The following is an 18,479-nucleotide window of genomic DNA, read 5'->3' on the forward strand; positions in this document are numbered from 1 at the left end:
ATCTCCGACACCACCAAGCTCTCCCACACCCCCAAACTCTCCTACACACCCAAGCTCTCCGAATCCCCCAAGTTCTCGTACTCCCCAAGCTCTCCTTCTCCCCCAAGCTCTCCTACTCCCCCAAGTTCTCCTACTCCCCCACCTATCATACTGCCCCAAACTCTCCTATTCCGGGAAGCTCTCCTACTCCGGTAAGGTCTCCTACTCCGGTAAGCTGTTCTACTCCAGTAAACTCTACTAATCTGGTTAGCTCTCCTAATCCGGTTAGCTCTCCAACTCCGGTATGCTCTTATACTCCCCCAAGCTCTCCAACTCCCCCAAGCTCACCTACTCCGGTTTGCTCTCCTACTCCGGTAAGCTGTCCTACTCCGGTAAGCTCTCTTACTGCGGTAAGCACTCCTACTCCGGTAAGCTCTCCAAATCTAGTAAGCTCTCCTAATCCGGTAAACTATCCTAATCCGGGAAGCTCTCCTAATCCAGCAAGCTCTCCTAATACGGTAAACTCTCCTAATCCGGTAAGCTCTCCGACTCCCCGAAGCTCTCCTACTCCCGCAAGCTCTCCGACTCCGGTTATCTCTGCTACTACGGTAAGCTCTCCTACTCCCCCAAGCTCTCCTACTCCCCAAAGCTCTCCTACTTCCCCAAGCTCTCCTGTCCCACAAGCTCTCCGACTCCCCCAAGCTCTCCTACTCCCCCAAGCTCTCCTACCCCCCCAAGCTTGCCTACTCCCCCAAGCTCTCCTAGTTCCCCAAGCTCTCCTAATCCCCCAAGATCTCCTACTCCCCCAAGCTCTCCTACTCCCCCATGCGCTCCTACTCCCCCAAGCTCTCCTACTCCCCCAAGCTCTCCTACTCCCCCAAGCACTCGTACTCCCCCAAGCTCTCCTACACCACCAAGCTCTCCTACACCACCAAGCTCTCCTACACCCCCAAGCTGTCCTACACCTCCAAGCTCACCTACTCCACCAAGCTCTCCTACTCCCCCAAGCTCTCCTACTCCCCCAAGCTCTCCTTCTCCCCCAAGCTCTACTTCTCCCCAAGCTCTACTTCTCCCCCAAGCTCTCCTACTCCTGTAAGCACTCCTAATCCGGTCAGCTCTCCCTCTCCGGAAAGCCCTCCGACTCCCCCAAGCTCTCCTACACCCCCAGCTATCCTTCTCCCCCAAGCTCTCCTATTCCGGGAAGCTCGCCTACTCCCCCAAGCTCTCGTACTCGCGCAAGATCTCCTACTCCACCAAGCTCTGCTACTCCGGTAAGTTCTCCTACTCCCTCAAGCACTCCCACTCCCTCAAGCTCTCTTTACTCCGGTTATCTCTCCTACTCCGGTCAGCTCTCCTACTCCCACAAGCTCTCCTACTCCCCCAAGCTCACCTACTCCCCCAAGCTCTCCTACTCCCCCAAGCTCTCATACTCCCCCAAGCACTTCGACTGCCTCAAGCTCTACTACTCAGGTAAGCTCTCCTACTCACCCAAGCTATCCTACTCCCCCAAGCTCTCATACTCCCCCAAGCTCTCAGACTCTACCAAGCTCTTCGACTCCCAAAACTCTCCTACTCCCCCAAGTTCTTCTCCACCCCAAAGCTCTCCTTCTCCCCCAAGCTCTCCTTCTCCTCCAAGCGCTACTTCTCCCCCAATCTCTCCTACTCCGGTAAGCTCTCCTAATCCGGTCAACTGTCACACTCCGGAAAGCTCTCCGACTCCCCCAAGCTCTCCTACACCCCCACCTATCCTGCTCCCCCAAGCTCTACTGTTCCGGGAAGCTCTCCTAGTCCCCCAAGCTCTCGTACTCGCGCAAGATCTCCTACTCCTCCAAGCTCTCCTACTCCACCAGGCTCTCCTGCTCCACTAAGCTCTCCTCCTCCCCCAAGCTCTCCTCCTCCCCCAATCTCTCCTCCTCACCCAAGCACTCCTCCTCCCCAAGCTCTCCTCCTCCTTACCCAAGCTCTCCTCATCCCCCAAGCTCTCCTCCTCACCCAAGCACTCCTGCCCTCCATGCTCTCCTACACCTCCAAGCTCTCGTACACCTCCAAGCTCTCCTACTTCCCCAAGCTCTCCTACTCCCCCAAGCTCTCCTTCTCCCGAAAGCTCTCCTACTCCCCCAAGCTCTCCTACTCGCCCAAGCTCTCCCACTCCCCCAAGCACTCCTACTCATGGAAGCTCCCCTACTCCCCCAAGCTCTCCTACTCCCCCAAGCTCTTCTACTCCCCCAAGCTCTCCTACTTCTCCAAGCTCTCCTTCTCCAGTAAGCTCTCTTATTCCAGTAAGATCTCCTACTCCAGTAAGCTCTCCTACTCCAGTAAGCTCTCTAACTCCAGTAAGCTCTCCTGCTCCAGTATGCTCTCCTACTCCAGTAAGCTCTCCTACTCCAGTAAGCTCCCTTACTCCGCCAAGCTCTCCTACTCCGCCAAGCTCTGCTACTCCGCCATGCTCTCCTACTCCGCCAAGCTCTCATAGTCCGACAAGCTCTCCTACTCTGCCATGCTCTCCGGCTCCCCAAAGCTCTCCGACTCGGCCAAGCTCTCCTACTCCGCCAAGCTCTCCTGCTCCTCCAAGCTCTCCTACTCCCCCAAGCTCTCCTACTCCCCCAAGTTCTGCTACTCCCACAAGCTCTCCTACTCCACCAAGCTCTCCTACTTATTGAAGCTCCCCTGCTCCCCCAAGCTCTCCTACTCCCCCAAGCTCTTCTACTCCCCCAAGCTCTCCTACTCCGCAAGCTCTCCTACTCCCCCAAGCTCTCCTACTCTAGTAAGTTCTCCTCCTGCAGTAATGTCTCCAACTGCCCCGAGCTCTCCTATACCCCCAAGCTCTCCTACTCCCCCAAGCTCTGCTACTCCGGTAAGTTCTCCTACTCCCCCAAGCTCTGCTACTCCCCGAAGCTGTCCTACTCCAGTAAGCTCTCCTACTCCAGTAAGCTCTTCTACTCCAGTGAGCTCTCCTACTCCAGTAACCTCTCCTACTCCAGTGAGCTCTCCCACTCCAGTAAGCTCTCCTACTCCAGTGACCTTTCCTACTCGAGTTAGCTCTCCTACTCCGGTAAGCTCTCCGACTCCAGTAAGCACTCCTACTCCAGTAAGCTCCCCTACTCCGGTGAGCTCTCCTACTCCAGAAAGCTCTCCTACTCCAGTAAGCTCTCCTACTCCCCAAGCTCTCCTACTCACCCAAGCTCTCCTAATCCCCCAAGCTCTCCAACTCCCCCAAGCTCTGCTTCTCCCCCAAGCTCTCCTTCTCCCCCAAGCTCTCCTTCTCACGCAAGCTCTCCTTCTCCCCCAAGCTCTACTACTCCGGTAAGCTCTCCTAATCCGGTCAGCTCTCCCACTCCGGAAAGCTCTCCGACTCCGCCAAGCTCTCCTACACCCACACCTATCCTACTGCCCAAACTCTCCGATTCCGTGAAGCTCTCCGACTCCCCCAAGCTCTCCTACTTTCCCAAGCTCTCCTATGCCCCCACGCTCTGCTACTCCCCCAAGCTCTCCTTCTCACCCAAGCACTCCTACTCCCCCAAGCTCTCCTACTCCCCCAAGCTCTCCTACTCCCCCAAGCTCTCCTACTCCCCCAAGCTCTCCTACTTACCCAAGCTCTCCTACTCATGGAAGCTCCCCTACTCCCCCAAGCTCTCCTACTCCCCCAAGCTCTCCTACTCCCCCAAACTCTCCTACTTCCCCAAGCTCTCCTACTCCAGTAAGCTCTCTCACTCCAGTAAGCTCTTCTACTCCAGTAAGCTCTCCTAATCCAGTAAGCTATCCTACTCCAGTAAGCTCTCCTACTCCAGTAAGATGTCATACTCCAGTAAGCTCTCCTACTCCAGTAAGCTCTTCTACTCCACTAAGCTCTCCTACTCAAGTAAGCTCTCCGACTCCAGTGAGCTCTCCTACTCCAGTAAGCTCTCTACTCCGGTAAGCTCTCCTATTCCAGCAAGCTCTTCTACTCCAGTAAGCGCTCCTACTCCAGTAAGCTCTCCTACTCCAGTGAGCGCTCCTACTCCGGTAAGCTCTCCTACTCCGGTAAGCTCTCCTACTCCAGTAAGCTCTCCTACTCCGCCAAGCTCTCCTACTCCAGCAAGCACTCCTACTCCGCCAAGCTATCCTACTCCGCCAAGCCCTCCTACTCCGCCAAGCTCCCTGACTCCCCCAAGCTCTCCAACTCCTCCAAGCTCTCCCACTTCCACAAATTCAACTATTCCCCCAAGCTCTCCTACTCCCCTAAGCTCTCCTTCTCTCCCAAGCTCTCCTACTCCCCCAAGCTCTCCTACTCCCTCAAGGTCTCCTACTCACCCAACCTCTCCTACTCCCCCAAGCTATCCTACTCACCAACCTCTCCTACTCCCCCAACCTCTCCTACTCCCCCAAGCTCTCCTACTCATGGAAGCTCCCCTACTCCCCCAAGCTCTCCTACTCCCCCAAGCTCTCCTACTCCCCCAAGCTCTCCTACTTCCCCAAGCTCTCCTACTCCAGTAAGCTCTCCTACTCCGGTAAGCTCTCCTACTCCAGTATTCTCTCCTACTCCAGAAAGCTCTCCGACTCCAGTAAGCTCTCCTACTCCGCCAAGCTTTCCGACTCTGCCAAATTCTGCTACTCCGACAAGCTATCCTACTCCTCCAAGCTCTCCAACTCCGCCAAGCTCCCTGACTCCCCCAAGCTCTCCGACACCCCCAAGCTCTCCTAATTCCCCAAGCTATCCTATTCCCCAAGCTCTCCTACTCCCCCAAGCTCCCCTTCTCCCCCAAGCTCTCCTACTTCGCCAAGCTCTCCTAATCCCCCAAGCTCTCCTACTCCGCCATGCTCTCCTAATCCCCCAAGCTCTCCTTCTAACCCAAGCTCTCCTTCTCCCCCAAGCTCCCCTCCCCCAAGTCTCCTTCTCACGCAAGCTCTCCTTCTCACACAAGCTCTCCTACTCCGGTAAGCTCTCCAAATCCGGTCAGCTCTCCCACTCCGGAAAGCTCTCCGACTCCCCCAAGCTCTCCTACACCCACAACTAACCTACTCCCCAAACTCTCCTATTCCGTGAAGCTCGCCTCCTCCCCCAAACTCTCGTACTCGCACAAAAACCGCCCACTCCACCAAGCTCTCGTACTCTACCAAGCTCTCCTGCTCCACCAAGCTCTCCTGCTCCACAAAACTCTCCTGCTCCACCAAGCTCTCCTGCTCCACGAAGCTCTCCTCCTCCCCCAAGCTCTCCTACTCATGGAAGCTCCCCTACTCCCCCAAGCTATCCTACTCCCCCAAGCTCTTCTACTCCCCCAAGCTCTCCTACTTCCCCAAGCTCTCCAACTCCAGTAAGCTCTCTAACACCAGTAAGCTCTCCTACTGCAGTAAGCTCTCCTACTCCGGTAAGCTCTCCTACTCCGGTAATCTATCCTACTCCGGTAAGCTCCCCTACTCCGGTAAGCTCTCCTACTCCAGTGAGCTCTCCTACTCCAGTGAGCTCTCCTACTCCAGTAAGCTCTCCTACTCCAGTCAGCTGTCCTACTCCAGTAAGCTCTGCTACTCCGCCAAGTTCTCCTACTCCGCCAAACGCTCCTACTCCGCCATGCTCTCCTACTCCGCCAAGCTCTCGTACTCCGTGAAGCTCTCCTACTCCGCCAAGCTCTACGGCTCCCCCAAGCTCTCCGACTCCGCCAAGCTCTACTATTCCCCCAAACTCTCCTACTCCCCCAAGTTCTGCTAATACCACAAGCTCTCCTACTCCAGCAAACTCTCCTACTCATTGAAGCTCTCCTGCTCCCCCAAGCTCTCCGACTCCACCAAGCTCTCCTACTCATTGAAGCTCTCCTGATCCCCCAAGCTCTCCTACTCCACCAAGCTCTCCTAATCATTGAAGCTCTCCTGCTCCCCCAAGCACTCCTATTCCCCAAGCTCTCCTACTCCCCCAAGCTCTCCTACTCCAGTAAGTTCTCCTCCTCCAGTAATGTCTCCAACTGCCTCGAGCTCTCGTACTCCCCCGAGCTCTCCTACTCCCCCAAACTCTGCTACTCCGGTAAGCTCTCCTACTCCCCCAAGCTCTGCTACTCCCCAAAGCTCTCCTACTCCAGTAAGTTTTCCTACTCCACCAAGCTCTCCTACTCCCCCAATCTCTCCTACTCCAGTAAGCTCTCCTACTCCAGTAAGCTCTCCTACTCCAGTCAGCTCTCCTCCTCCAGTAAGCTCTCCTACTCCAGTAAGCTGTCCTACTCCAGTAAGCTCTCCTACTCCAGTAAGCGCTTCTACTCCAGTAAGCTCTCCTACTCCAGGAAGCTCTCCTACTCCAGTGAGCTCTCCTACTCAAGTAAGCGCTCCTACTCCGGTAAGCTCTCCTACTCCGGTAAGCTCTCCTACTCCGGTAAGCTCTCCAACTCCGGTAACCTCTCCTACTCCGGTAAGCTATCCTACTCCAGTAAGCTCTCCTACTCCAGTAAGCTCTCCTACTCCAGTGAGCTCTCATACTCCACCAAGCTCTCCTACTCCGCCAAGCTCTCCTACTCCGCCAAGCTCTCCTACTCCGCCAAGCTCTCGTACTCCGCCAAGCTCTCCGACTCCCCCAAGCTCTCCGACTCCCCCAAGCTCTCCTACTCCCTCAAGCTCTCCTATTCCCCCAAGCTCTCCTACTCCCCCATGCTCTCCTTCTCCCCCAATCTCTCCTACTCCCAACCTCTCCAACTCCCCCAAGCTCTCCTAATCCCCGCAAGCTCTCCTACTCCCCCAAGCTCTCCAACTCCTCCAAGCTCTCCTACTCCCCCAAGCTCTCTTACGCCCCCAAGCTCTCCTTCTCCCCCAAGCTCTCCTACTCCCCCATGCTCTCCTACTCCCGAAAGCTCTCCTACTCCCCCAAGCTCTCCTACTCCAGTAAGCTCTCCTACTCCCCCAAGCTCTCCTATTTCCCTCAGCTCTTCTACTACAGTAAGCTCTCCTATTACAGGAAGCTCTCCTACTCCAGTAAGCTTTCCGATTCCAGTAAGCTCTCCTACTCCAGTGAGCTCTCCTACTCCAGTAAGTCTTCCTGCTCCAGTAAGCTCTCCTACTCCAGTAAGCTCTCCTACTCCGGTAAGCTCTCCTACTCCGGTAAGCTCGCCTACTCCAGTAAGCTCACCGACTCAGGTAAGCTCTCCTACTCCAGTGAGCTCTACTACTCCAGTAAGCTCTCCTACTCCAGTAAGCTCTCCTACTCCATTAAGGTCACCGACTCCAGTAAGCTATCCTACTCCGCCAAGCTCTCCTACTCCGCCAAGCACTCCTACTCCGCCAAACTCTCCTACTCGTGCAAACTCTCCTACTCCGCCAAGCTCTCCGACTCCCCCAAGCTCTCCGACTCCCCCAAATTCTCCTTCTCCCCCAAGCTCATCGACTCCCCCAAGCTCTCCTACTCCCCCAAGCTCTCCTTCTCCGCCAAGCTCTCCTACTCCGCCAAGCTCTCCGACTCCCCCAAGCTCTCCAACTCCCCAAAGCTCTCCTACACCACCAACTTCTGCTAGTCCCACAAGCTCTCCTACTCCACCAAGCTCTCCGACTCATTGAAGCTCACCTGCTCCCCCAAGCTCTCCTACTCCCCCAAGCTCTCCTACTCCGCCAAGCTCTCCTACTCCAGTAAGTTATCCTCCTCCAGTAATGTCTCCAACTTGCCCGAGCTCTCCTACTCCCCCAAGCTCTCCTACTCTCCCAAACTCTCATACTCCAGTAAGTTTTCCTACTCCACCAAGCTCTCCTACTCCCCCAATCTCTCCTACTCCAGTAAGCTCTCCTACTCCAGTAAGCTCTCCTACCTCCTGTCAGCTCTCCTACTACGGTAAGCTCTCCTACTCCAGTGAGCTCTCCTACTCCAGTAAGCTCTCCTACTCCAGTGTGCTCTCCTACTCCAGTAAGATCTCCTACTCCGCCAAGCTCTCCTACTCCAGTGAGCTCTCCTACTCCAGTAAGCTCTCCTACTCTAGTAAGTTCTCCTACTCCAGTAAGATCTCCTACTCCGCCAAGCTCCCCAACTCCGCCGAGCTCTCCCACACCGTCAAGCTCTCCAACTCCGCCAAGCTCTCCTACTCCGCCAAGCTCTCCGACTCCCCCAAGCTCTCCGACACCCCCAAGCTCTCCTACTCCCCCAAGCTCTCCAATTCCCCCAAGCTCTCCTACTCCCCCAAGCTCTCCTAATCCCCCAAGCTCTCCTTCTCCCCCAAACTCTCCTACTCCCCCAAGCTCTCCTACCCCAGTAAGTTCTCCTCCTCCAGTAATGTCTCCAACTGCCCAGAGTTTTCCTACTCCCCCAATGTCTCCTACTCCCCCAAACTCTGCTATTCCGGTAAGCTCTCCTACTCCCCCAAGCTCTGCTAGTCCCCGAAGCTCTCCTACTCCAGTATGTTTTCCTACTCCACCAAGCTCTCCTACTCCCCCAATCTCTCCTACTCCAGTAAGCTCTCCTACTCCAGTAAGCTCTCCTCCTCCAGTCAGCTCTCCTACTCCAGTAAGCTCTCCTACTCCAGTAAGCTGTCCTACTCCAGTAAGCTCTCCTACTCCAGTAAGCTGTTCTACTCCAGTAAGCTCTGCTACTCAAGTAAGCTCTCCTACTCCAGTGAGCTCTCCTACTCCAGTAAGCTCTCCTACTCCGGTAAGCTCTCCTACTCCGGTAAACTCTCCGACTCCGGTAAGCTCTCCAACTCCGGTAAGCTCTCCTACTCCGGTAAGCTCTCCTACTCGAGTAAGCTCTCCTACTCAAGTAAGCTCTCCTACTCCAGTAAGCTCTCCTACTCCCCCAAGCTCTGCTACTTCCCCAATCTCTCCAACTCCAGTAATCTCTCTTATTCCACTAAGCTCTCCTACTCCAGTAAGCTCTCCTACTCCAGTAAGCTATCCTACTCCAGTAAGCTCTCCTACTCCAGTAAGCTCTCTAACACCAGTAAGCTCTCCTGCTCCAGTAAGCTCTTCTACTCCAGTAAGCTCTCCTACTCCAGTAAGCTCTCCTACTCAGGTAAGCTCTCCTACTCCGGTAAGCTCTCCTTCTCCGGTAAGCTCTCCTACTCCGGTAAGCTCTCCTACTCCGGTTAGCTCAACTATTCCGGTAAGCTCCCCTATTCCGGTAAGCTCTCCTACTCCAGTGAGCTCTCCTATTCCAGTAAGCTCTCCTACTCCAGTCAGCTCTCCTACTCCAGTAAGCTCTGCTGCTCCGCCAAGCTCTAATACTCCGCCAAGCTCTCCTAATCCGCCATGCTCTTCTACTCCGCCAAGCTCTCGTACTCCGCCAAGCTCTCCTACTCCGGCAAGCTCTCCGGCTCCCCCAAGCTCTCCGACTCCGCCAAGCTCTCCTACTGCCCCAAGCTCTCCTACTCACCCAAGCTCTCCTACACTCCAAGCTCTCCTACTCCACCAAGCTCTCCTAATCATTGAAGCTCTCCTGCTCCCCAAAGCTCTCCTACTCCCCCAAGCTCTCCTACTCCAGTAAGCTCTCCTACTCCAGTAAGCTCTCCAACTCCAGTCAGCTCTCCTACTCCAGTAAGCTCTCCGACTCCAGTAAGCTGTCCTACTCCAGTAAGCTCTCCTACTCCAGTAAGCTCTTCTACTCCAGTAAGCTCTCCTACTCCAGTAAGCTCTCCTAATCCGGTAAGCTCTCCTACTCCGGTAAGCTCTCCTACTCCGGTAATTTCTCCAACTCCGGTAAGCTCTCCTACTCCGGTAATCTCTCCTACTCCAGTAAGCTCTCCTACTCCAGTAAGCTCTCCTACTCCAGTAAGCTCTCCTACTCCACCAAGCTCTCCTACTCCGCCAAGCTCTCCTGCTACTCCAAGCTCTCCTACTCCGCCAAGCTCTCCGACTTCCCCAAGCTCTCCGACTCCCCCAAGCTCTCCTACTCCCCCAAAGCTCTCCTATTCCCCCAAGCTCTCCTACTCCCCCAAGCTCTCCTTCTCCCCCAAGCTCTCCTACTCCCAAGCTCTTCTACTCCCCCAAGCTCTCGTACTCCCCCAAGCTCTCCTACTCCCGCAAACTCTCCTACTTCCCCAAGCTCTCCTACTCCTCTAAGCTCTCCTACTCCCCCAAGCTCTCTTACTCCCCCAAGCACTCATTCTCCCCCAAGCTCTCCTACTCCCCCATGCTCTCCTACTCCCGCAAGCTCTACTATTCCTCCAAGCTCTCCTACTCCAGTCAGCTCTCCTACTCCAGTAAGCTCTCCTACTCCAGAAAGCTCTCCTACTCCAGTAAGCTCTCCTACTCCACCAAGCTCTCCTACTCCGCCAAGCTCTCCTACTCCGCCAAGCTCTCCAACTCCGCCAAGCTCTCCTACTCTGCCAAGCTCTCCTACTCCGCCAAACTCTCCGACTCCCCCAAGCTCTCCGACTCCCCCAAGCTCTCCTACTCCCCCAAGCTCTCCTACTCCCCCAAGCTCTCCTATTCCCCCAAGCTCTCCTACTCCCCCAAGCTCTCCTTCTCCCCCAAGCTCTCCTACTCCCAAGCACTCCTACTCCCCCAAGCTCTCCTACTCCCCCAAGCTCTCCTACTCCCCCAAGCTCTCCTACTCCCCCAAGCTCTCCTACTCCCCCAAGCTCTCTTACTCCCCCAAGCTCTCCTTCTCCCCCAATCTCTCCTACTCCCCCATGCTCTCCTACTCCCGCAAGCTCTCCTACTCCCCCAAGCTCTCCTACTCCAGTAAGCTCTCCTACTCCCCCAAGCTCTCCTATTTCCCTGAGCTCTTCTACTACAGTAAGCTCTCCTACTTCCCCAAGCTCTCCAAATCCAGTAAGCTCTCTTATTCCAGCATGCTCTCCTACTCCAGTAAGCTCTCCTACTCCACTAAGCTATCCTACTCCAGTTAGCTCTCCTACTCCAGTAAGCTCTCCTGATCCAGTAAGCTCTTCTACTCCAGTAAGCTCTCCTACTCCAGTAAGCTCTCCCACTCCGGTAAGCTCTCCTACTCCGGTAAGCTCTGCTACTCCGGTAAGCTCCCCTACTCCGGTAAGCTCTCTTACTCCAGTGACCTCTCCTACTCCAGTAATCTCTCCTACTCCAGTCAGCTCTCCTACTCCAGGAAGCTCTGCTACTCCGGTAAGCTCTGCTACTCCGGTAATCTCTCCTACTCCAGTGAGCTCTCCGACTCCATTTAGGTCTCCTACTCCAGTAAGGTATCCTACTCCGCCAAGCACTCCTACTCCGCCAAGCTCTCCTACTCGTGCAAACTCTCCTAGTCCGCCAAGCTCTCTGACTCCCCCAAGCTCTCCGACTCCCCCAAGTTCTCCTACTCCCCCAAGCTCTCCGATTCCCCCAAGCTCTCCGACTCCCCCAAGTTCTCCTACTCCCCCAAGCTCTCCGAATCCCCCAAGCTCTCCTATTCCTCCAAGCTCTCCAACTCCCCCAAGCTCTGCTACTACCCCAAGCTCTCCTACTCCCGTCAGCTCTCCTACTCCAGTAAGCTCTCCTACTCCGCCAAGCTCTCCTACTCCGTCAAGCTCTCCTACTCTGCCATGCTCTCCTACTCCGCCAAGCTCTCGTACTCCGCCAAGCTCTCCTATTCCGCCAAGCTCTCCTGCTCCACCAAGCTCTCTTACTCCCCCAAGCTCTCCTTCTCCCCCAATCTCTCCTACTCCTCCATGCTCTCCTACTCCCGCAAGCTCTCCTAATCCCCCAAGCTCTCCTACTCCAGTAAGCTCTCGTACTCCCCCAAGCTCTCCTATTTCCCTAAGCTCTTCTACTACAGTAAGCTCTCTTACTCCAGTGAGATCTCCTATTCCAGGAAGCTCTCCTACTCAGCAAGCTTTCCGATTCCAGTAAGCTCTCCTACTCCAGTAAGCTCTCCTACTCCAGTAAGCTCTCCTACTCCAGTAAGCTCTCCTTCTCCGGTAAGCTCTCCTACTCCGGTAAGCTCTCCTACTCCAGTAAGCTCTCCTACTCCGGTAAGCTCTCCTACTCCGGTAAGCTCTCCTACTCCACCAAGCTCTGCTACTACCCCAAGCTCTCCTACTCCAGTCAGCTCTCCTACTCCAGTAAGCTCTCCTACTCCGCAAGCTCTCCTACTCCCCCAAGCTCTCCTACTCTGCCATGCTCTCCTACTCCACCAAGCTCTCCTCCTCCCCCAAGCTCTCCTCCACCCCCAAGCTCTCCTACTCATGGAAGCTCCCCTACTCCCTCAAGCTCTCCTACTCCCCCAAGCTCTTCTACTCCCCCACGCTCTCCTACTTCCCCAAGCTCTCCAACTCCAGTAAGCTCTCTTATTCCAGTATGCTCTTCTACTCCAGTAAGCTCTCCTACTCCAGTAATCTATCCTACTCCAGTTAGCTCTCCTACTCCAGTAAGCTCTCTAACACCAGTAAGCTCTTCTGCTTCAGTAAGCTCTTCTACTCCAGTAAGCTCTCCTACTCCAGTAAGCTCTCCTACTCCCCCAAGCTCTCCGACTCCAGTAAGCTCTCCTACTCCCCCAAGCTCTCCTATTTCCCTAAGCTCTTCTACTACAGTAAGCTCTGTTACTCCAGTAAGCTCTCCTATTCCTGGAAGGTCTCCTACTCCAGTAAGCTTTCCGATTTCAGTAAGCTCTCCTACTCCAGCAAGCTCTCCTACTCCAGTAAGTTCTCCTGCTCCAGTAAGCTCTCCTACTCCAGTAAGCTCTCCTACTCCGGTAAGCTCTCCTACTCCGGTAAGCTCTCCTGCTCCAGTCAGCTCTCCTACTCCGGTAAGCTCTCCTACTCCGGTAAGCTCTCCTACTCCAGTAAGCTCTCCTACTCCAGTAAGCTCTCCTACTCCAGTAAGCTCTCCTACTCCGGTAAGCTCTCCTACTCCGGTAAGCTCTCCTACTCCCCCAAGCTCTGCTACTACCCCAAGCTCTCCTACTCCAGTCAGCTCTCCTACTCCAGTAAGCTCTCCTACTCCGCCAAGCTCTCCTACTCCCCCAAGCTCTCCTACTCTGCCATGCTCTCCTACTCCGCCAAGCTCTCGTACTCCGCCAAGCTCTCATATTCCGCCAAGCTCTCCTGCTCCACCAATCTCTCCTCCTCCCCCAAGCTCTCCGATTCCCCCAAGCTCTCCTACTCCCCCAAGCTCTCCTTCTCCCCCAAGCTCTGCTACTACCCCAAGCTCTCCTACTCCATTAAGCTCTCCTACTCCAGTAAGCTATCCTACTCCAGTAAGCTCTCCTACTCCACCAAGCTCTCCGGCTCCCCCAAGCTCTCCAACTCCGCCAAGCTCTCCTGCTCCACCAAGCTCTCCTTCTCCCCCAAGCTCTCCTCTTCCCCCAAGCTCTCCTCCTCCCCCATGCTCTCCTACTCATGGAAGCTCCCCTGCTCGCCCAAGCTCTCCTACTCCCTCAAGCTCTTCTACTCCACCAAGCTCTCCTACTTTCCCAAGCTCTCCAGCTCCAGTAAGTTCTCTTATTCCAGTAAGCACTCCTACTCCAGTAAGCTCTCCTACTCCAGTAAGCTATCCTACTCCAGTAAGCTCTCCTACTCCAGTAAGCTCTCTAACACCAGGAAGCTCTCCTGCTCCAGTAAGCTCTTCTACTCCAGTAAACTCTTCTACTCCAGTAAACTCTCCTACTCCAGTGAGCTCTCCTACTCCAGTAAGTTCTCCTGCTCCAGTAAGCTCTCCTACTCCAGCAAGCTGTCCAACTCCGGTAAGCTCTCCTACTCCGGAAAGCTCTCCTACTCCATTAAGCTCTCCTACTCCAGTAAGCTATCCTACTCCGGCAAGCTCTCCTACTCCGCAAAGCTCTCCTACTCCGCCTAGCTCTCCGACTCGTGCAAACTCTCCTATTCCGCCAAGCTCTCTGACTCCCCCAAGCTCTCCAACTCCCCCAATTCTCATTCTCCCCCAAGCTCTCCGATTCCACCAAGCTCTCCTACTCCCCCAAGCTCTCCTTCTGCCCCAAGCTCTCCTATTCCTCCAAGCTCTCCTACTCCCCCAAGCTCTGCTACTCCCCCAATCTCTCCTACTCCGGTAAGCTCTCCTTCTCCGCTCCGCTCCCCTACACCGGTAAGCTCTCCTACTCCAGTGAGCTCTCCTACTCCAGTAAGCTCTCCTACTCCAGTCAGCTCTCCTACTCCAGTAAGCTCTCCTACTCCACCAAGCTCTCCTACTCCGCCAAGCTCTCCTACTTTGCAATGCTCTCCTACTCCGCCAAGCTCTCGTACTCCGCCAAGCTCTCCTGCTCCGCCAATCTCTCCGGCTCCCCCAAGCTCTCTGACTCCGCCAAGCTCTCCTACTCCCCCAAGTTCTCCTACTCCCCCAAGCTCTCCTAATCCCCAAGCTCTCCTACTCCTCCAAGTTCTGCTACTCCCACAAGCTCTCCTGCTCCCCCAAGCTCTCCTACTCATTGAAGCTCCCCTGCTCCCCCAAGCTCTCCTACTCCCCCAAGCTCATCGACTCCCCCAAGCTCTTCTACTCCCCCAAGTTCTCCTGCTCCCCCAAGCTCTCCTACTCCAGTAATTCTCCTCCTCCAGTAATGTCTCCTAATGCCCCGAGCTCTCCTACTCCCCCTAGCTCTCCTACTCCCCCAAGCTCTGCTACTCCGGTAAGCTCTCCTACACCCCCAAGCTCTGCTACTCCCCGAAGCTCTCCTACTCCAGTAAGTTTTCCTACTCCCCCAACCTTTCCTACTCGCCCAAGCTCTCCTATTCCAGTCAGCTCTCCTACTCCAGTAAGCTCCCCTACTCCGGTAAGCTTTCCTACTCCAGTCATCTCTCCTACTCCAGTAAGCTCTCCTACTCCAGTCAGCTCTCCTACTCCAGTAAGCTCTGCTACTCCGCCAAACTCTCCTACTCCGCCAATCTGTCCTACTCCGCCATGCTCTCCTACTCCGCCATGCTCTTCTACTCCCCCAAGCTCTCCTACTCCCCCAAGCTCTCCTACTCCCCAAAGCTCTCCTACTCCAGTGAGTTCTCCTCCTCCAGTAATGTGTCCAACTGCCCCGAGCTCTCCTACTCCCCCAAGCTCTCCTACTCCCCCAAGCTCCGCTACTCCGGTAAGCTCTCCTACTCCCCCAAGCTCTGCTACTCCCCGAAGCTCTCCTACTCCAATAAGCTCTCCTACTCCAGTAAGCTGTGCTACTCCAGTAAGCTCACCTGCTCCGCCAAGCTCTCCTACTCCAGTGAGCTCTCCTCCTCCAGTAAGCTCTCCTACTCTAGTAAGTTCCCCTACTCCAGTAAGCTCTCCGACTCCCCCAAGCTCTCTCACTCCACTAAGCTCTCCTACTCCCCCATGCTCTCCTATTCCCCCAAGCTCTCCTACTCCCCCAAGCTCTCATTCTCCCCCAAGCTCTCCTACTCCCAAGCTCTCCCGCTCCCCCAAGCTCTCCTACTCCTCCAAGCTCTCCTACCCCCCCAAGCTCATCTACTCCCCCAAGCTCTCCTACTCCCCCAAGCTCTCCTACTCCCCCAAGCTCTTCTACTCCAGTAAGTTCTCCTCCTCCAGTAATGTCTCCAACTGCCCCGAGCTCTCCTACTCCCCCAAGCTCTCCTACTCTCCAAAGCTCTACTACTCCGGTAAGCTCTCCTACTCCCCCAAGCTCTGCTACTCCCCGAAGCTCTCCTACTCCAGTAACTTTTCCTACTCACCCAACCTTTCCTACTCCCCCAACCTCTCCTAATCCAGTAAGCTGTCCTACTCCAGTAAGCTCTCCTATTCCAGTAAGCTGTTCTACTCCAGTAAGCTCTCCTGCTCCAGTAAACTCTCCTATTCCAGTAAGCTGTTCTACTCCAGTAAGCTCTCCTACTCCAGTCAACTCTCTTACTCCGCCAAGCTCTCCTACGCCGCCAAGCTCACCTACTCCACCAAGCTCTCCTACTCCGCCAAGCTCTCATACTTCGCCAAGCTCTCCTTCAACTCAAGCACTCCTTTTCCCCCAAGCTCTCCTAATCCCAAGCTCTCTTACTCCCCAAATCTCTCCTACTCCCCCAAGCTCTCCTACTCCTCCAAGCTCTCCTACTCCCCCAAGCTCTCTTACACCCCAAGCTCTTCTTCTCCCCAAAGCTCTCCTACTCCATGCTCTCCTACTCCCGCAAGCTCTCCTACTCCCCCAAGCTTTCCTACTCCAGTAAGCTCTCCTACTCCCCCAAGCACTCCTATTTCCCTCAGCTCTCCTATTCCAGTAAGATCTCTTACCCAAGTAAGCTCTCCTATTCCAGGAAGCTCTCCTACACCAGTAAGCTTTCCGACTCCAGTAAGCTCTCCTACACCAGTAAGCTCTCCTACTCCAGTAAGCTCTCCTGCTCCAGTCAGCTCTTCTACTCCAGTAAGCTCTCCTACTCCGGTAAGCTCTCCTACTCCGGTCAGCTCTCCTACTCCAGTAAGCTCTCCTACTCCGGTAAGCTCTCCTACTCCGGTAATCTCTCCTACTCCTGTAAGCTCTCCTACTATGGTAAGCTATCCTACTCCGCCAAGCTCTCCTACTCCGCCAAGCTCTCCTACTCCGCCTAGCTCTCCTACTCCGCCAAGTTCTCCTACTCGTGCAAGCTCTCCTCCTCCGCCAAGCTTTCCGACTCCCCCAAGCTCTCCGACTCCCCCAAGCTCTCCTACTCCCCCAAGCTCTCCGATTCCCCCAAGCTCTCCAACTCCCCCAAGCTCTCCTTCTCCCCCAAGCTCTTCTACTCCTCCAAGCTCTCCTACTCCCCCAAGCTCTCCCACTCCCCCAAGCTCTCCTACTCCCCCAATTTCTCCTACTCCCCCAAGCTCTCCTACTCCTCCAAGCTCTCCTACTGCCCCAAGCTCTCCTACTCCCCCAAGCTCAACCTTCTCCCCCAAACTCTCCTACTCCGGTAATCATTCCTAATCCGGTCAGCTCTCCCACTCCGGAAAGCTCTCCGACTCCCCCAAGCTCTCCTACACCCACACGTATCCTACTCCCCGAATATCGCCTATTCCGCGAAGCTGTCCTACTCCCCCAAGCTCTCGTACTCGCGCAAGATCTCCGACTCCACCAAGCTCTCCGACTCCCCCAAGCTCTCCGACCCCCCCAAGCTCTCCGACTCCTCCAAGCTCTCCGATTCCCCCAAGCTCTCCTACTCCCCCAAGCTCTCCTGCTCCCGCAAGCTCTCCTATTCATCCAAGCTCTCCTACTCCCCCAAGCTCTGCTACTATCCCAAGCTCTCCTACTCCAGTCAGCTCTCCTACTCCAGTAAGCTCTCCTACTCCGCCAAGCTCTCCTACTCCGCCAAGCTATCCTACTCTGCCATGCTCTCCTACTCCGCCAAGCTCTCGTACTCCGCCAAGCTCTCCTATTCCGCCAAGCTCTCCTGCTCCACCAAGCTCTCTTGCTCCGCCAAGCTCTCCTTCTCCCCCAATCTCTCCTACTCCCCCATGCCCTCCTACTCCCGCAAGCTCTCCACTCCCCCAAGCTCTCCTACTCCAGTAAGCTCTTTACTCCCCCAAGCTCTCCTATTTCCCATAGCTCTTCTACTACAGTAAGCTCCCTTACTCCAGTAATCTCTCCTATTCCAGGAAGCTCTCCTACTCCAGCAAGCTTTCCGATTCCAGTAAGCTCTCCTACTCCAGTAAGCTCTCCTACTCCAATAAGTTCTCCTGCTCCAGTAAGCTCTCCTACTCCGGTAAGCTCTCCTACTCCTGTAAGCTCTCCTACTACGGTAAGCTATCCTACTCCGCCAAGCTCTCCTACTCCGCCAAGCTCTCCTACTCCGCCTAGCTCTCCTACTCCGCCAAGTTCTCCTACTCGTGCAAGCTCTCCTCCTCCGCCAAGCTTTCCGACTCCCCCAAGCTCTCTGACTCCCCCAAGCTCTCCTACTCCCCCAAGCTCTCCGATTCCCCCAAGCTCTCCAAATCCCCCAAGCTCTCCTTCTCCCCCAAGCTCTCCTACTCCCCCAAGCTCTCCTTCTCCCCCAAACTATCCTACTCCGGTAAGCTCTCCTAATCCGGTCAGCTCTCCCACTCCGGAAAGCTCTCCGACTCCCCCAAGCTCTCCTACAGCCACACCTATCCTACTCCCCGAAGATCGCCTATTCCGCGAAGCTCTCCTACTCCCCCAAGCTCTCGTACTCGCGCAAGATCTCCGACTCCACCAAGCTCTCCGACTCCCCCAAGCTCTCCGACCCCCCCAAGCTCTCCGACTCCTCCAAGCTCTCCGATTCCCCCAAGCTCTCCTACTCCCCCAAGCTCTCCTGCTCCCCCAAGCTCTCCTATTCCTCCAAGCTCTCCTACTCCCCCAAGCCCTGCTACTACCCCAAGCTCTCCTACTCCAGTCAGCTCTCCTACTCCAGTAAGCTCTCCTACTCCGCCAAGCTCTCCTACTCCGCCAAGCTATCCTACTCTGCCATGCTCTCCTACTCCGCCAAGCTCTCGTACTCCGCCAATCTCTCCTACTCCCCCATGCTCTCCTACACCCGCAAGCTCTCAACTCCCCCAAGCTCTCCTACTCCAGTAAGCTCTCCTACTCCCCCAAGCTCTCCTATTTCCCTAAGCTCTTCTACTACAGTAAGCTCCCTTACTCCAGTAAGCTCTCCTATTCCAGGAAGCTCTCCTACTCCAGCAAGCTTTCCGATTCCAGTAAGCTCTCCTACTCCAGTAAGCTCTCCTACTCCAGTAAGTTCTCCTGCTCAGTA

This window comes from Pristiophorus japonicus, unplaced genomic scaffold (genome assembly GCF_044704955.1).
Source record: "Pristiophorus japonicus isolate sPriJap1 unplaced genomic scaffold, sPriJap1.hap1 HAP1_SCAFFOLD_93, whole genome shotgun sequence".
Classification (NCBI taxonomy): domain Eukaryota; kingdom Metazoa; phylum Chordata; class Chondrichthyes; family Pristiophoridae; genus Pristiophorus; species Pristiophorus japonicus.